Here is a 20459-nt window from a genome sequence, read left to right on the forward strand (position 1 = left end):
CTCAGGCTGGAGTGCCACTATGTGCGGTCACTGGCTTGAGCCGCACTATCTTCTGGTATGTAGAAGAGCGTGTGTGTGTGTCTTTCGTGATTTGTGCTTGGTATTAGTAGGAATTCAATACGGCTACTTACACAATTGTCAATTTATTATAGACCACTGAGGCACTTTAGTGATGTGTAGGGACAGACTTTTACACAAGTAAACAAAGTGACTGAATTAAGAGTGTCTTATTAGAGTATCGTCTAGTGTTTAGTTGTAGTTTGTTCTGGTTGGAGCGTGCATGCTCTGTTTGTACTGTGTAAATTTGACTGGCACGTCATAGTGCTCTAAAGGTGGATTGTTTAAGGTTGAGGTGTGGCCGTGAGTAAAGTCATGTTTTTGATGGAACGCAAAAGGTGTGTTGACCTAAGCTGCTTAGGCACCACCCAAATGGAGGACGAAGTATGTGTACTATCATTCAGATGTCTGGAATCAGTTTTTTTTTTTTTTTTTATTAAAGGGATAGTTTACCCAAAAATGAAAGTTCTTTTGTTATAAGCTCGTAAGAACCTTGTTCATCTTCAGAACGCAAGTTAAGATATTTTTGGTGAAATCCGAGAGTTTTCTGACTCTGCAGTGCGACTACCATGTTCAAGGCCAAGAACGTTTTTGAAATTGTTGAATAAAATTGTTGATATTTTTTGTTTTCTTTGTGCACTAAAAGTATTCTCGTAGCCTCATAACATTACGGTTGAACCGATGATGTCACATGGACTATTTTGACAGTGTCCTTACTACCTTTCTGGGCCTTGAATGTGGTAGTTGCTATGTTGTCTATGCAGGGTTAGCTCTTGGATTTTCTCAAAAATATCTTAATTTCTTAAGGTCTTACAGGTTTGGAACAACATATGACAGAATTTTCCTTTTTGAGTGAACTGTCCTTTTAAATCTTCGCTCATACTATTGATTTTTTTACTATATGGATGCATTGAACTGACTCAGTGATCCATGCACACTACTGTTACAGCTTCTTTTGAGCTTTCATGTGCTTTATTAACACACTGTTGTAAGATCTGTAGACAACACGGTGCTGTTAGCCATTTCACAGAGGACAATTAAAGGAGAAGCTCTCATATATCAATAAACAACGATGATCCGAAAGGAGGGAGGTTTGACCTTACCAGCATTCAGAGCACCTACAACACACTTCCCAATTTCAAACCAGATATTTACATTCACGCTTCCCTTGTGCATTGTGCTGTGAAACATGCAACTTGACTTTTTTTTACACTTTCAGGGACTGTCCAACATCCTGACGTGTTCTCTCATTATGTGTGACTGTATTGTATTGGTCAGCACCACTCCCTCCCCTCTTTACTGAAACACCTCGCCTGACCCATTCCTTTAAAAGCAACTATTCGATCTTATGCCTCATTTCCAAATCCGCCTCCCTTCCTAATACATCTTACGGCTGATCTTTGGAGTAAGGGTTCAGACAAAAGCCTGACACAGGCCTATCCTGCATCAGCCCCTGAACCCGTGGGGGAAACATGTGGCTGTTGCACACACTTCAGCAAGTACAGCCGTGTCTCAGGCTCAGGGGACTCAAGGACAGTTTGGTTTTTATCACTCGATTCCCATCAATCCTCAGCTCCCAAGGACGGAGTGTTCTGAGTGCAGAGGCTTTCCTCAAGGGATCGCCTGTTCCCGTGATTCATCCCCTCTCTCCTCTCATCTCAGCTAAAGCCAGAGCCATGTCGCGTTTAGTCACCCGCTTCGTCCCTGTTGGCCCGGCTGCTGTTACTCACGGCTTATTTTAGGCTACAGTTCTGGCTGCCATAGGAGGTGTGGCTTGGCCTTTACGCACAGATGACACAGACGGTGCTCCCTGTCTTTGGACTGTTGGCTGGGGTGGAAATGGGAGAGTTTGTGTGCCTGGATTGTCTTTCATGCCCTCTGTCCATTTAGGTGGCAGTTTTGTAGCTAAAATTGTAATTTGGTAATTGTTAAATAATTTCTATAAATGTAAGTCAGTCATTTGTCAGCACAATCTCTCTGAACAGTGTAAACACCGTGGCTCTGTAGCGCTTTCAAATCATTGTTCTGTTTGTTTGAGCATTCCGACCAGCCCGCATAGCAACACTGACTCAGCCAATGACATGAGTTTAGGGAGGGGCTATGTGTTTGACTGACCAATGACAGATGACATGATTGTTCAAGAAACCTGTTTGTAAACAGTCATTTATTTTGCAGTCCTTTTCAATGGTAAAATACTTTTCTTTTGTCCCAATTTGCGAAAGACAAGTTTACCACAAGTTTAGCACATTTTGATCAAGCTACTCAGTTTATCAGCTTGAAACGTACCCAATGGCATGAGTTTAGGGCGGGGCTGCCTGATTGTTGCTGTGCAGAAAAAAAGACTTTATAAAGAAACTCTTGCACATACAAGTCTCTGTCTCTCTCTCAGTCTCATTGGCTGAGAGGAGTTTCACAATATTCCAGTGATAATAAAACTCCAACTGTTTCACTGTTTGAATCACTCCGTTTGTGGTATTTTACACGGTTAGTGTAATGCGGATGCCCAAATCCACTATAATTCTATAAATAATATTGTTTTTGATATACGGAATGTAGTTTTAATTTTTTTTTAGGTGAGAATGTATTTGTTTAGACTTCAAATATGCAGTTTGTTAATAACGATAACGTCCAATTGAAAATTCGCTTCGATGTTTTCGGAGATGTAAGCTTCAGGGTGTCAGTGGCCGTGCACTAATGAATATTTCGGTAATTGAGTTATCAGTCGATTTATTCTGATGACTAATCATGTAATTGTAATCATTTTTTTGTGGTAATAAAATGAGACCTAAGCAAACAATAGCTTACATATGTAATAGCAATGAGGCAAAAACAATTAGGTCAAAAGCAAGTAATCATGTGGTTTTATTCACCAAAACTGCTAAAATACTTAATGTATTATAGTGCTAATGTCTATTATGCATTATAACAAATGACTGCAGAGGGCGCCAACGACCTATTTTACACTTAACTGCGTGATGTAATCCTTGTTTAATTTTGACTAAACAACATTTAATTCAAATGTCTACTTAATATTTATTATATGGCCATTTGTTTACCACAGAAATGCTACAGCTACTGTAATTTCTTGAATGACTCAGAGGGTTTGAGCTTTTATTTTGAAATCACTATGAACAGTCAGCATGTTTAGAAAGATATTGTATTCTCCTATGTTTTCGTAGGTTAATAAATCATTTAGCATACGAATCTGATATAATGGCACACATGGCATTCCTAGATGCCATACCCAAACTCACAGGAATATGCAGAGATGGCGTTTAAGACGCGCCACACATGGAAATAACTCTCATGTGTAAAGCAGCATTTACTGTGGACACATGTACATAACCTACACACATGTAAATAATAAAAGCACATATATTTATTTAATTGAATCAAGGATTTTTTAAAAATCGAGTACTCAAAATAAATCAAAGAAACATGTCAGCTCTAGCACTCATGAACCTGCCGAGAGCAGCCTTACCTCGGCCAGATCTTCTGGAATTTGCCGCTAGCTCTGATGTCTCTATAGTGGTTAAACAATTTGTTTGGGGTAAATCTAACGAGCAGTCTTTGGTCTCATTAATCTATTATTTGTTCCAGAGCAAATAATTTTGGCTGAGAGCAACATTTTGAACTGTAATGCTGTATATCAGCCTTTGTACTTTTGATTGAATTGACTAGCAACTTTTATGATTTATGAACTTATATGAATATTTTCTCATTGTTTTTAGTATGTCTCATTACGTTCTAGAAATGTTTTTAAACTTATATTAGCTTTTAGTAAACTTAACATTTTAGTGTATTATAGTAAAACTTAGTAATGGATTGTATCAAAATTGCTTTGTTCGGTTGTGTGACACTTTCTCAAGATTTAATTTTGTACATAATTTTCCTCAGAATTTCCATAAATTTTGCTGCATTGGCTGTTGAGGCTAAATGTGGAAGTGCTCAGGCTGAAATGCAAAATTGTAACATTCAATATAGCAGCTTCATCTCTGCCTTACAGTTAAAAGAGCAATCACTTTTTTCTTAAAGCCATTAACTCTTTGTTCACTCTTGAATGTGTCTTTGCATAAGCTGGATATGTTTGTTGCATGTTTTAAGCTAATCACTATTTATGAAAATGTTGTTGTCAAATTGTGTGCTTGATGTCAAATATAATATTTAAACAGGACATTGACATTTTCGAAGATTTTAGTCTTTCCCTATTCAAATATACATTATCTAAGATGTAACCAGTATGCCGAGTGAAATAGCTTACTTTAAAAAGAACTTTGACAAAAGGAGTGTTTGGAAATGTGTTTGGAACCTTTTTTTTTAGTTCCGTTCGTTGCCACTACAATTTAGACATTTTAATGTGGGCGAATTGTCTGGATGAAAGATACCTCCTGACATTTGAGTTTGGTGGCTGTTTTTCCGTTATGCCGTATAGATTGGTGTCGTTTAGTGAAGGAGCCCATCTGCTTGGGATTTTTCGATTGCTATTTTAGACAGGTGTTGACATAAAGAATATACACAACCGAAAGTCACCCTGTTGAAAGATATACACACTTAGTCAAGTGACTTTTGTGTTGCTGCTCTTGTACATAACTGTTTATATCTCTCTATTTTTCCGTGTCCATCTCTGTCTCTCCTTCTCTGCCTCCCTCTGTTCTTTCTTTGCTTTCTTTTCTTATGCATACAGAAATACACCCCCCCACCATGCTTCATACGGACCCCCACTATAGAAGATTGTTTTGCAGAGTTCAGCGGGTAGCGGTGCTTCATCTTGTGTCACTAGAGGGTGGTCCTATTTAGATAGACCAGGCTGGGGGGGGATAAGGGTGACCTTTAGCCTTTACAGGGTCATCATCCATTAGGAAGTGATGGGTGATTGTCACTAGTCACCCTGCTATGACAATTTGTCTTCTGGAATATTTTTCTTTCTGTCTCTCTACTCTTCCAAAAAAAACTAATAGGTGATGCCCCTATTTCACCCCTTCAAATTGAAGCCCACACATCTCTGTTGGCTCCCCCGATCTCTTTAGTTCTTTACCCTGCTCTCCCTCTCCCTCAACAGACAGCTAATAAATTCCAAAGTGTCTGGCAACCTTTGGCATATTAGCTGTAAAAGATGCAATTTCTTTTTCAGTTTTATCAGAAATTGTGCCAGTGCTTCTGAAAAGACTGGGGTCAGTCAGGGAAACTGTGGTCTCATGACTCTGATGCCTCTCAATCTGTTCTGCTCTGCAGTCTTGCGTAATCGTTTATGTAATGACAGGTGTCATTTTAAACTGCATAGCTGCATAGCAGTTAATTCCTGGAAAGCAATTTCTGTTCAGCAACACTGTCATCATGTAATCCTAAAAACACGACAGATGCGATTAAACGACAGCGCTGACTATAAAGCAGATTACCTATGGGTAAAAATAAACCCAATCAACCAAGAATGACATCTATACGGTAATGAAACTCACTGACCCGTCAAGAACATAATGACCTCAAAAGCAAAAAGTGAGAAATTATAGTTTAATTATAAGAAAAACAAAGCCTATATGTAGGAATATTACGCTGAAAGTGCTTTTCGCTTCAGTTCCCATTACCTTAATGTGAAAAGTCTGAGACCACTAATAAAAATTCTGTTAAAAACAACAACAACAACAGCAACAATGTGGTCTTTTCTATCCAACTGTATTGTTCCAGTTGTTTCAAATCATGCCAATTAATATGTGTTGTAGTCTGTGTCCTAATTTATGCAAATTTAAACCCAGATGTTATTCCAACATTGAGAATATTGGCTTGTGCTTGATGGAGATGTCAAAAGCCTGGAAGAGCTCCAATCTACAGGAGACACTTGGCTTTTAATATAACCGAAATAGAAGGAATCTGGTGGGTTGGGAACATTGTGTTTCGCTGCGCTATTGCTGTCACCCTTTTAAAATGTCATGCACTCTCACCATCTGAAGGTCGGGACTGGTGATGGGACCACTGTTGATAGCAGAGCACTCGGACAGAACAGGTGACCTGCTGACAAAGCTTGGTCATGTTTGTCAGACTGAGTAGGTGGCACATGTGGCCTTAGCGCTGCGTGAAACGACATTTCAGTGTCCCTGAGCAAACAGCTCTTGAAAGCGCATCACCGGCACCTTGTTTCAGAGTTTGAGTTGAGATGGAGTGGACAGGTAACTTTGAACCAATCAGATTCTTGAGGATTGAGGAGGTTGGATTTAGCAGAGGCAGTGCTTTATCTAGGCTAGGTTTCTGTAGCTCAAACAGTAGAGCATGGTGCTTGCAACACCAAGTTCATATTGTTAAACCACATACAACAAACAAGGTCTAGGTTGTAGAATGACAAAATGCAGTTCTATCATGACAACTCTGAAGATTTTAGCACAGTAATGGATATGACGGTGCTAATGTATTTGGTCTTGGCGGAATAGATCTGCTACACTGTAAAACAACAACAACAACAAAAAAAAACACATTTGTTGAGCCAACTTAAAATAATTTGTTACCCTGCTGCCTTATTTTAAGTTCAGTCAACTCAAATAAGTTTAGTCAACTTGAAATGTTAAGTTGCACTAAGTGACAGCTTGGATATTTGAGTTGATTGAACAAAAATTTTGGTTTGTTAAACGTAAAAGCTGGGCTTGTTAACCAGCTGGCTTGGATATTTGAGTTGATGCAACTTAAATTTTTAAGTTGTCACATAGTACTTAACATTTCAAGTTGACTAAACTTTTTTGAGTTGACTGAACTTAAAATTTTGAGGCAGCCGGGTAACAAATTATTTTAAGTTGACTCAACAAATAGTTTTTTACAGTGTACACTGTAAAAAAAAATAAATAAAAAATGTGGCTTCAACTTAAAACAATTTACCTCGCTGCCTTAATTTTAAGTTTAGTCAGCACAAATATCTAAGTTGTCACTTAGTACAACTTAACATTTCAAGTTGACTAAACTTATTTGAGTTGACTAAACTTAACATTTTAAGGCAGCTAGGTAAAAAAATATTTTAAGTTGACTCAACACATTTAAAAAAAAAAAAAAAATTATATATATATATATATATATAGCTGGGGAGGTGGAGGGTTTCAGAGGAACTGCACTGCAAAATGCTCTAGTGAATGCTAACCAGCCATTTAAATGTAAAGCAGCAATCTCGTTGGCTGCGTATACAGCATAAACCATTAGCTTGTGCCAAGTAGTTTAACACTGTGAATATCATCAGTTTACATTAACGACCCATCAGCCTGTGCCATGTAGTGTTTCATGACAGAACTTGGTATTTAGCTGTAAACTAATACAAATGTACAAAAGGAAGTGTGTATCTATTTTTAGATTCAGTCTGCTGGAATAAGAGAGGAAGTTTTTCAGAACACTCACTGTAGTAAAGAGTCTAAGGACATTACTTTAGCCAACCTGAAACCCACAAATGCAGTCAATCACTCACTTTCAAAGTATACTTTGTGGTGTTGTCAGGGTGGGTTAGGAAAATTTCTCTGGCAGACACACACGCACATGAAACCTTTCCTTCACTGTCACATTTTTCTTACACAATACATTTTCAAACACAATAAGCATGAGCACATGATGAGACAGGAAATGTCAGAGTAAGAAAAATCACACTCTTCCATCTCTTGTACTGCTTCTGTATATTCGATGTGTAACTGCAATCCCCCTGATGAGTTTGACCTCTAAAATAGGCTTTGGTAATCCATGAATCAAGACCTTCAAACTGTGTGAAACACATGACTCTTTGTTGTCACCTCCTTTATAAATCACAAAGCCCGTCACAAGATGACAAGAGATTCTTTTAAGTGACTTCACTGGAATATTCTTTGACAGGAGCAAGAACCTTTGAAGTCATGAATGAAATATTTAGTAATGCATCTGATGTTATACAAGTGTGCCATAGATTAACACTAAGGGTGGTGGGAAAAGGATAGGTGATGTTATTTTTGGCCTTTGGTTTATTTTTACCTAACAATATTCTTATGTTAATTTTTAGTTACATTTTAAAAAAAAAAGTACATTTACTACAGTTCAATAAACAAAACAGTTATTTCCACTAGCAAAATCCAAATTGTGAACAAGCTAAGAATATACGCTACCAGTCAAAAAAAATTTTTTTTTTAAGAAGTCTCTTCTGCTCACCAAGCCTGCATTTATTTGAACAGTAAAAACACTAATAAAAAACATTATTAATATGTTGAATATAGCTGAGTAGATTTTTTTTCAGGTTTCTTTGTTGAATAGAAAGTTCAGAAGAACAGCATTTATCTTTTGTAACATTATAAATGCCTTTATGCCTTTTGATCAATTTAAAAATAATACATAAAAGTATACATTTCTATAATTTCTAAATTATAGTGTATAATGTTGCAAAAGCTTTTTATTTCAGATAAATGTTGATCTTTGGATCTTTCTATTTATCAGAGAATCCTGAAAGAATGTGCTCAACTGTTTTAAATATTGATGATAATAATAATAATAAAAAAATAAATGATTCTTAAACAAAATCAGCATTTTAGAATGATTTCTGAAGGATCATGTGACACTGAAGACTGGAGTAATGATGCTGAAAATTTAGCTTTGATCAGGAATAAATTGCATTTTAAAATGCATTCAGATAGAAAGCGGTGATTTTAAATAGTAAAATATTTCACAATATTACTGCTTTTACTGTATTTTTGGATCAAATGTGCAGAAAAGACTTCCTTAAAAAAACATTAAAAAATCTTACTGTTCAAAAACTTTTGACTGGTAGTGTAATTGTGCAAAACATTTGAGTAAATGTCTGTATATCACAACATGTAACAGTTTGGACTAACTTTGCACACTTTATTGTAATATCATAACCGATACTGAACATATTTGTTAGGTTTGAATTTTATGAGCTAGGATCAGTATGCTTGTCAATTTTATGTGTCATATGCTACTTGTTCCTTAAAGAATAAAAAATGAAATATCTATGTCCGTTTCAATTAGTGTGGATGACTGCTAAAGCGGAGAGAATATGCTCTCATATCTGTACTCATTGCCCTAAACCTCTAAATCCTGTTCTCTTTTTCTCTTTCAGGTGTTTTTCTCTGGTGTGGTGCTGTTCCTCTGACTGTCTGACGAGATTTAAGACGGAGAAATCCAGCGGCAGGTAACTACTCAGTCATTAAAGCTGTTTTATTTGGCCCCTTCTTAAAGGATTCAATGGCAGGAGAAATGGAGAATAAATGAGGTAGGCGTCAAAAAGGAACACAGAAAATGCATGCGTGTCATATTTGATTTCCATGTAGGTTTTAATCAGATTGTAGCATCTTAAAGAGCGTTTCAAGCACCAACCAGGACATGAGCTTCATGTGGAGCCTGTTTACCTCCTCCAAAATCCTTCACAATAAATCATGTCACTCTTAGTCACACGTTAAAACGCTCCGGAATGCTAAAATGGATACGAACACTCCCTGAAAATCAACTGAGATGACTTTGGATATAGATTTGGGTTTGGACGGTTGTTCCTTCCAAAGTTAAAAGACCAATATTTAAAGTGACCGCAGCTGTGTTTGAATGCAATACAAGTATTGAACAATTATAAAAATGCAGAGTGCTCTGCTTATGCTTGATGCCAAGAAACTTGGCTCAGGGTTTCTGCAAGGCTTAAAAAGACTTAATTTACCCTTCCACAGGCCTTATGCAAAATTTACTTTTACATGTTGTTTGAACATAAATGTGTGTTCGCAGTGTGTGTACACAACCACCCTATAATGATAAAAATACATTTGGTGGTATTTTTTTAATCCCTGTAATTAATATCACCTTTTTCAAATTAAGCCATTCTCTGCTTCTTGGCTATATGATGTCACACAGACCAAAGCCGCTCCCATGATAGTTGACTGACACGACCGTCTTACCTTAGACCCGCCCTGAGTGAGCTGTGAACTGCCTGACCGCCATTGTTTCGATGCCAGAGCAGGAGTAGACAAGAATGTCTCCTAAGGGATTGAGGTGTTTTGTTGTTGAATGTAACAATGAACATAGCATTCATCATTTACTCCCGGCATCTGGAATCCACTGAAGACGCAGAGGATTAAGATTACTTCAGTTTTTGAAGGGAATGTGCCTCCCGATCTACCTAAATACATCTATGTTCACGTGAACCATTCGTGATCCAGCTTCACCTACAGCAGAAGTCAGTGCAAGGGGTTTTTATGCATCTTTGCAAATCGCCTTTCTTAATAATGTGCTAGTTAGCAAGTTTCGCGGCAAAATGCAGAATGCAGCTAAAGTAAACAGAACAGCTCGTCACCCCACAGAAGAGAGGGGTGGGGTGAGCAGAGCTCATTAGTATTTATTGGAACATGCAACCGAATGGCTCACTCTAAAAAAGATTGATTTTGACAAGGTAAAAAGGGTGAATTTTTTAACCAAAGTATGTTATAGACTTCTCATTAAGACCCTGAAGAATCATATCAACTTGTGAAAAATGGGCATCCGATGACCGCTTTAAAAGGTTTGAAATCAGAGCAGAAAGTCTGAAATTCATAAAGTCATGGCATTAAATGTTATGTGCACTGCATTGTTTTATAATACAAATATCTAAACATCCTTAAATCAAGAGACAATCAATGTTTTTTATTTTCTCTCTACTTTTTTAATAATTTTCTACTGTTCTCTGAGGTCCACTTATAATGTTATCAAGATTTTTATATCATAACATTTATATCACATACATTTAGAAGTAATAGACTATTTTCTGTCCTGTTTTGACCCCCTCCTCATAGAAACACTCTGTTTGAATAGGTGTGGCGGATAGTAGATTCGAAAGTAAACGCCCTACTGCTATGAGTGCCTAACAGTTGTGTTTATTAGACAGCCTACATCCTTCATAGATGGACGCTGCTGTGATTTAGATTAAAAACGCATAAATACTCAGTACATATCAAACGATCTGTAATAACAGACAAAGCAATAGTGACCACATAATAAAAACCATTACTTACACTTGTGTGCTGCGACATTACTGTCAGATCCTAAGTAGTCGGCACATCATCGTCTTTAAGTTTCAATCTTTCTGAAAATCCTGTGTCAAATTGTTCCATGTTTGTAAATGAATCCAAAAAAATGAAGTGAACAAAGGACCAAGTTCTTACTGATGCGGTCTGGATCTTCATTAAAAATAAATTTAGACTCCTTCCTAATGTTGGTATCAGAAAGAAGGCAATGCAAATACTGTTTTTTCCACAACTTGGCACTGTACAGTGTCTTCTTGTCTTCGGAGCCATCTTTATCATTTGGGTTTTTCGTAAATGCATGTTTGCCGCTCTTGTTATTTACACGAAACGTGTGAATCTGTGGGCGGGGCTAAACAAGCAGTGATGTAGAAGCAGGCGTTGATCTTCTTCTCTGGAGCGGTGTTTAGACACACTATTACATCATAAAGTAGCACATTCTACAACCTGTCGTTTTGGAAGATTGGCTTCAATATAAGCTGTTTTTAGACTAACAAGAAAGTTTTGAGTTCTGAAACTTACGGGATGTTTTTATGTTACAGTGATCTCTTATATGTGAAAAGATCAAGGGAATTCCATTCAATTTATTCCTTACATTTTCTTTTTCTTAAATTTACCTTCGAAAACCTGCAGAAACCCTGTGGCTGAACTATAAGGAAGCGATAACAAGTTGTTTGCTGCCTTTTAGTTCACGTTTTGTAGCCTTAAGATGTTGATTAAATGTACTTTCTTTCTTGAGTGGAACACAAAAGAAAGTATATTTTTGAATATTGTTCCAGTATTGATTTATTTTTTTCCAAACAGTGTGGTGTCTAGTGTTGTACTGACTTTCATTGTATGGATAAAAACAGTTCTCCTGTTCTGCAGAGGAAAGAAAGTCAGAGGTTTGAGTCAAATATGACTTCAACTTTTTAATTGCACTTTCCAAGAAGTACTTTTGAATACATCATATTTTTAGTTCCTCCTAGCTCTCTCAATACATCTCCGGTGCAATTCACAAGCCATTTAATTAGTTCTCGATAACAAAAAGCACACCAGATTCACATCAAAAGAAGCATAATGACCCCACAATGCCTTGTCAGCTCCTAAAGAACATCGCAAATTATTTATTGTCTCTTTCGCTCATTAGCATGTAGTTTACATCCTTTATAAGAAAGGAAAACATGTGGTTTCTCCTCTCAGAGCGGTTCCCCTGCGGATCTGCAGAGGGAACTTGGCGAGCGCGCATCACCCCAAACACTTCAATGTTATCTTCTCTACTTCCTCCTCGTTCCCACTGGGACTCTCGTCCTCGCTTTGAAGTAGCTGCACTTGAAAAAGACATCTCATGCACGCTGAGAGGAGTAATATAAAAAAACGTCAAGAGGAGATTGGTTTTGGCTGCTCGAGTTAGAGGGATTTGTGGGTCAGACTCAAAAACTGCGCTCAGCAGCAAAAGGATGTAATTGTTGTCCTTGCTCAAAATCAAGCGAGTGCCGTTACGAGAAAAACTTCAAGCGATGCCAGGAGAACCGCCGCGCGCCGTCCGTGCAATGCGGCACGCTGTCTGTCTTTTCCCAGCCCACTCAAAACAGCGAGACCTCCCTCCTCATTTGGTTGTGAAAACATCGCTCAGTCTTGTCACTGTGCATCCTTTCATGCATACGATCTGGCAAACAAGTGGATCTCTGCCCCTATAGCTTGTTTGCATATATAGTAAATGCTTTAATGTGCACCCACACTGCTCGGTTGCTGCTGGCTTCTTTAAATCAGCCTATTTTAGTTGTGATGTTCATTTGATGTTAATTGAAGCCAAGGGTAATGACGGCGCTGGCAGGCACGCTTGTTCTACTTTGTGCCCGGAATCAAAAAGCAGGCTGTAGCTTTCTGCCATTTTCAGTATCTGACACGAGCGATCGTTTTCTATCAGACACCAGGGATTTCATCTGGAATAATATGATGATGCTACGGGTTGTCGTAATGAAGGATTGTGTGATGGAGGCTTGTTTTGGCACGTAACAGCTGGCTGACATAAATTTAGGAAACCCGCGCTGTGATGCGTGTTCTGCGATTTGTAGGGATTGTTGAATTTTTACAGTTTGGAAACTAAATTTATGGTTAATAAGAGCTGATGTGGTGTTTTATTGTGTTGTGATTGTAGCTGACATTCACTGAATTTGTAATACTTGGTTGAGCCTTGACGATACTTGATGAACACCGATTCCAAAATATGTACAGTGTTTAACAATGTATTTAGTAATATTGTAAATATTTTTAATTTTTGGTCTTCTTCTACTTGTGTGTTTTCTGAAATGCTCGTGTGATTTATGTGGTCATAAATTTGAAAAATTTACAAATTACCTTTAGAAGATGAGCAGTTGTCTCATCCTATGCCAACAAAGCACATTTACATATACGACACATATAAGACATTTATTTATGATTCAAAACTCACTCATTCATATTTATAAGGAGAAATCAGTTTTTGGCTTGTGTAAGAATATTTTGAGTGTAAAACATTTTAATAGAATGTTCCATTTTAAATTATATTAGACAGCATTTTTACTCATAAAATATATGAGACAAAAAGGTGTTTTTTGTAAAAAAAAAAATGTCTTCTAAGAATTTGAGAATTTTTATCATTGATTAAATTGAAGGATTCTATATTATTTTTTTATCAGTACTATTGTTACTTGTATGTTTTTGTGTAGTGATCTCTTCTTAAGAAAATATATTATTGTAAATGATGTATTGAAATGATGCTGTTAATATAGCCATTGTTGCGTAAATGTATATTATATGTGTGTGTGTATATGTATATATGTATATATATATGTGTGTATATATATATGTGTGTGTGTGTGTGTGTGTGTATATATATATATATATATATATAATCATTGATGTATAAGGATTTTTGAAAGGCCAATTTTAAAATACAAAAAATAATAATATCTGTTGTAATTAAAAAAGTTTGTGTACACATAAATTCATGTTAACATGAAGTGATTTTAGTGTTTTTTTTTCACCTCAATGAAATTGCCATAGCCGTAAAAAATGTCATGTGGTGCGACCATGATTTATATTAAAATTAATTCATTTCCTTAACATGCTTAACATTTTTTAAACGTTCTCAGTAAAGTGTTTAGAAACAAAGTATTTGCATTTATTTCGAGTTTTTAATGATGTTCTCATATTTTTGTTTCATAATTTCACAGTTGCCTACTTAAATGTAGTTAGCAGACTTATGTTTCCTGTAAACTGCATGAAACTGATAAAAATGTTTTAAAAATACTATTCATGCTGTACTTAATCATGCTGTAGCATTGATTCAACCACAGAAATGAGATATTTTATTGTTTTTTTTAATACAGTTATTCCTATTATCGGTTGCACCACATTTCTTTAGCCCCAGTTATTTCTGAACTTTGCCCAGTCTTGGCTGCTCAAATTACCCTTCGCCAGGAGTTTGATTAACAGGGGATCTGACCAATCATAATGCCAAATACGCTGTTTTGTCCGACAAACAAACCAGACAGGAGAGTAGATTGAAGTCAGTGGAAAATGGTGTGTGTTGACATCATTTCACGGGTGAAACAAGATACCTTTTGATGTTCATTCATGTTTATTTCATGCTATAACTAGTAAAGAGGAAGAGATGATTGGTTCATGTGCCGCTTGGTTGTGAAAGGCGCTACAGCAATCTTTCACGACACATTAACGAACCACAAAACAGTATTTGTTATCTGTTTTTTAAAAAAAGACAAAATTTGAATACATAGACTATGTTTCATACCAAAAGTAACCAGCTCTGTCTTGTATGCCGGTGCGTTGTCAGTGTCCTTTTTGCTCTGTGATGTATGAGAACATTTGTGGCATAAAAGTACAATGGTTTGGCGGACATAGCAACAGTAACTAATAGGGGCAGATCTTTGTGAAGGGGCAATTTAGAGTAGTGGGAGGTTGCTGGCTCAGGTTCTGAGATCACAGCATGAACATCTTTCTTACAGTAGAAAATGGAATCTGGAGTTTGTGCTTGACTGCAGGGTCAAAATTAACATGTTGACTATGGTGAGCATTTATTTTACTTTGCTTGACAGTGGAATCTGGTAAAATAGATTAAAATGGTTGTTAATAAATAAATAATAAATTACTAATAAGTGCATACTTGCCAAACTAAAAATATATGCTCTAAATGATTTTTTTTTTCTCGTATTTTACAAAGATTAAACATAAACTGTCTGAAATGACTTAAATTGCATAAAAATCTATTCCAAATGATACTAAAATAAAGTATTTTATGTATATAAACCATCAATTTAATTTGAAGGCACAAAAACTGCCAATCTGGCTCATATATCTATAACGGAAAACACTCTGCAGTGGTCACACCACATGATATTTGGTCGCACTGCATGATATTTCAGATTCAGTCAAAATTTGCATGCACAAAATTGGCCACCTAAACAAAACAAGCTCGCTTCCCATGAAAGGTCACTATGAAATATAATATTTTCATTGTTTTTGAGGTCATACCACAAACTATATATATATATATATATATATATATATATATATATATATATATATATATAGTATCATGTAGATGAGTATCATGTAGGATTGACCTGCAGGAAATGGCAAATCTATTTTAAGTTATAAAGAACAATATTTCAACCGATTTTTGCTTTTGTCTTTGACATGAGTGCATCAAATCAAAACAGAAATGAAGGAAAATGTGTCTATATTCTAATGTCATTTTCGGCTGTTTGCATTGCTCCTTGTGTTATTTTGTTATTTTAGCCAAGCATTATTTTAAAGCTGGCAAGTTAAAGCTCGAATGGACCAATATTTAGTGTCTGACTACATGTTACTTTTGTATTCTGGCTTTCAGCCACATGGAATATTGTACTTTTTTTTTTTCTCTCTCCAATTTTCTCAATGCATCCGTGTTTCTCGTCCAGATATCTTCTAAGGCGTGAAAGGGTTAAGAGTTGTAGACTTGGTTTATGGGGCGGCATGCTGTTTGCGCCAAAGCCATCGGAGGGGGTTTGGTTATTGCCGGTAATAGCATCATTAGGGGGAGAAGCGTTCCAAACCATATTAAAGCCTTATAGCTGTATCAGTCATGTGAAATGATATGCCTTTGTTACGCCAGACTCAGCCCACCGTTTCATCTACCTAACCCAGAGATATGGCTTTCATTGCTATCGGGCCCGTTGCTATGATAGATGATGCTGTTTCATGTGCCAACGGAGGCGGATGTCTCTGCTTTTCACTTGTTTTTAATTAGCTTTCCAATGCTAATCAGCATGATTTTATTGAGTCCATCCTCACTTGAAGATAATTTTCCCCAGTCTCATCTCAAAAACAAATTGATAAAAGGAAGAATTTTCACTCCGGCACTTCTGCGCGATGATAAATCGCTCGCAGTGAGATCTGTTTCCTGTGTAATTTTGAGATAAGGTGAAATAGTTCGACCCTCCATGCTGAAACTCTGCACGTCGGCCTCGAAGCCGGTGCCCTTTAGTGCGGTTTCGCCGAGATGGTGTGAGAAGATATTCCTCCGTCTCTCTCTCTCTCTGGAGTGGAAGGAGCTGAAGGGAGGAGGGAGGTAAGGTATGCACGAGGGGGAAAGAGTTCCTCTCTCCTCAGTTAGGGTCATGTGAGCCGCTTGACGGATAAGCCTCGGTGCAGCGGGCAGAAAGCGCTAGAGGCGCAGTGCTGATTAAAACTCAGACTGCTATCTATCATCTGCCTTCCCCCCCTCTGCCCCGGCCCCTTCCACCCTCCTCCAGCGCCGTCTTCCTCGTATTATTCTCTGGTGTGGGCGCCACGTAACAGATGGGTTTCCCAGAATCCAATATCGTTCGGTGGGGTAAAAGCCATTTGCATGTGCCCATCACCCTCCTACAGAAGACACCCTTATTCCTTACAGTGTGAGTAGACCTCTGTGTCATGTATCTCTCTTTTTCTTTTTCTTTTTCTTTTCTACCCCTCTTTCTTTCTCAGACCAATGTTGTAATTTCTCTCTTATCTTGTCATGGTGGTTTTCTCTCGCTGACGATTATGCGGAGGTTCTGAGAATATCTTGTCCTTTGTTTTGGGTTGTTTTTGATTCAGTATTCAAAAGAGTGTTTACATGGCCAAATACACAGTAAACACTGCATACACTTTAAAGGAATGTGAAAGGGAATGTTCAGCCAAAATTGAAAATTCTGTCATCATTTACTCACCCTCATGTTGTTCCGAACCTGTGTGAATTTGTTTCCACATAGACTACAAAAGATGTTTTTCATGTTTTGACAGTGAATGGTGACCAGGGAATGTCAAGCTCCAAAATTTCCAAAAAAAGCAGTACAAACATTGTCCGTATGACTTTATTGCTGTTCCAAGTCTTCATTTCACAGCTTTTTGGTAATTAATTACTCACCTTCATTTTGTTCCAAACACGTAAGACCTTCATTCATCTTCGAAACACAAAATTAAGATATTTTTGATGAAATCCGAGAGCTTTCTGACCCTGCATAGACAGCAACGGAACTACCATGTTCATAGCCCAGAAAGATATTAAAAGAAGTCCACTTCCAGAACAACAATTTACAGATAATGTACTCACCCCCTTGTTGTCCAAGATGTTCATGTCTTTCTTTCTTCAGTCGTAAAGAAATTGTTTTTTTGAGGAAAACATTTCAGCATTTTTCTCCATATAACTGTTTGGACTGTTTGAACTTCCAAAATGCAGTTTAAATGCGGCTTTGATCCCAAACGATCTCAAATGCATTTGTAAACAATCCCAGCCGAGGAAGAAGGGTCTTATCTAGCGAAACGATCAGTCATTTTCATAAAAAAATACAATTTAAATACTTTTTAATCTCAAATGCTCGTCTTGTCTCTGTGTATTCTGGTTCAAGACAGTTAGGGTATGTCGAAAAAGCTCCAATCGTATTTTCTCCCTCGACTTCAAAAATCATTTCAAAATCACCCTACATCACTGCAGAAGTACCGACACAGTCTTTGCAAAGTAAACATGCAAAGAAGATCAAATACCCTTAACAAAAAAGGTAAAACAGTGATATAGGACGATTTTGAATTTGAGGGAGAACATGAGATGGGAGTTTTTCGATATACCCTAACTGTCATGAACCGGAACAAAAACAAAGGTTGGGAAGAGACAAGATGAGCGTTTGACATGTAAAAAGTATTTAAATTGTATTTTTTTTAATGAAAATGACTGATCGTTTCGCTAGATAAGACCGTTCTTCCTCGGCTGGGATTGTTTACAACCCCATTTGGGATCGTTTGAAGCCGCATTTAAACTGCATTTTGGAAGTTCAAACTTGGGGCACCATATCAGTCCATTATATGGAGAAAAATGCTGAAATGTTTTAGTTTTCAACCATATTGTTATGAAGCTACAAGAATATTTCTCTTCTGTGTTACTCTCCACGAGGGGGGGAGGGAGGGGGGGTGTTCAATGTTTACATTGAAAAGGAAAATTTTAAAAATGTTAACATTTTAGGTCACACTTTATTTTAAGGTCCACTTCTCACTATTAACCAACCATTAACTACAACTTTTGCCTCAATAAACTCTTAATTTGCTGCTTATTAATAGATATTAAGATAGTTGTTAAGTTCATGTGTTTGGTAGGATTAGGGATGTAGAATATGGTCTTGTAGAATATATGTGGAGCAATCCCTCAGAATGGGTTGATTTTTGCAGAGCTCATTTTGACCAGATAAAAAGGGTGTTGTTTTACACAACAATTGAGAATTTTTAACCAAAGTATATTATAGACTTTTCATTAAGACTCTAAAGAATCATATCAACCTGTGGAAAATGGGCATTCGATGAGCCCTTTAAATATATCATGAATGTGTTTGTATTTATGCCAGGAAAAGACAAAAAATAGTAATTATAATAGTTGTAATGAATAAATAAATAAAATGTAGTCCATTCTTCAACGTCCGACTCAAACTGTCTCAACCAGTCTCAACTCTCTGATATTTAACATTTTCCATTTTCGGAAAAAAGATAAGGCTTTCGAAAGACATGAGGGTAAGTAAATGATGACCAAATGTTAGTTTTTGGGTGAACTATCCCTATCAAATATTTTGAATTTCATGATTTATTTGTAAATAAATACATTTTGTCAGTGTGTACCAATTTTTCCTCTCTGTACAAGGCCTGCAGTTTATGTTCAGCTTGCTCTTTTTTGTTCCTCTGGCCCATGTCATGCAGCACTGTTTGCACTTCCTAGGGATTTATTTGGTTAGATGGAGGCACTTCTATGGATTAGATTCATTTTAGATTAAAAATTGTCTGCCGGTTTGCAAAATGAGGAAGGTGATAATTTGTGTAGTTAGGGCATGAGGTCAAGAATTTGGTTTCTGCCTCATTCTGTGTGCAATAAGAGCTCAGCATGCCTCTTTGTAGCCAGTTTCACTCTCTCTCTCTCATTTTCTGTGTCCTGGTGGCCTGATTTTGAAGCCCCTCAGTAATAGGATTATGTGTGCCATGGCTGACTTTGTAAGAAAGGAAAAAGCAAAAAAGAGATGTCGACACACAGTGTTTTCCATGGACACATATGGAAAGACCTTTAAAAAAAAGATCACCTAGTAACAAGAGGACACCCTTGGGTTTCCAGGAAACAGTCTAAGTGGGAGATCACCGAAAAATAGGCCTAAGAGAAAAAACAATGTGTAAAGACAAGTTTTTGTTTCCATAGAAACATACAGTTTATCGTCACATTCACCCATAAAGTTAAATGTGTAGTCTCTTTTTCGATCTCACTTCTTTTAATTTTCACAAACACTCATAATTATCTGACACTACAGTGTGTGTTCCAATGACCATGCCAAAACAAAGTGGAAATGAGCTATAGGCTGTGTATTTTCTTTTCTACTATCCTTTTCTGTGTTTTTTTTTTTTTTCTGTCTAATCCGTCACTTCTCGCGGTCTTATATAATGGACCCATATAACCTCTTCTGAAACATGTCAGAATCACCTATAACATTAAACAGAAGTGTAGTATTAGTTTGTGTCTTCATTATAGGATATAGATATTTAGATCTTCATTCCTCTGGTAAATATGTACCATAACAACAGAGGTTTTGGAATTTGGGACACATTCTTATCTTTGATGGATGCCATTAATCTTACTGACCACCCGCAGATAAAACACACACACCATCCAGCTGGTAACCTTTTCTCAAATACCAGGTGTGTGTGTGTGATTTTTCTACTTGTGTGTAGATGCTTTATTTCATAAACGTAGAGTTCATTCTTGAGATCGGCTTGACTGACGTGCTGCTCCATCATCTTGTACCCCCGATACCCTTGCGGTTTTTATTCAGCCATCCTTATGTCTCTGGAACCCTTTGTCTAAAACATTTGTTGATTAAACATGCCATGTCAAATTTGTATGAAATGATATAT

At 37.0% G+C, this 20459-nt stretch overlaps 1 protein-coding gene across 3 annotated transcripts in view; it reads left to right on the forward strand.

The window, feature by feature from the left end:
* The window catches only part of rarab (retinoic acid receptor, alpha b), a 155054-nt gene that overhangs the window by 34971 nt on the left and 99624 nt on the right, over positions 1–20459 (forward strand). For 2 of the 3 annotated variants that reach the window (XM_051103192.1, XM_051103197.1), the window contains exon 2: positions 9119–9190. The gene's annotated coding sequence lies outside the window, so the exon portion shown is untranslated. Of the gene's footprint in view, positions 1–31; positions 56–9118; positions 9191–20459 lie in introns of those variants that run through there. The other variant, XM_051103202.1, reaches the window with a different exon arrangement.

This window comes from Labeo rohita, chromosome 3 (genome assembly GCF_022985175.1).
Source record: "Labeo rohita strain BAU-BD-2019 chromosome 3, IGBB_LRoh.1.0, whole genome shotgun sequence".
Classification (NCBI taxonomy): Eukaryota; Metazoa; Chordata; class Actinopteri; order Cypriniformes; family Cyprinidae; genus Labeo; species Labeo rohita.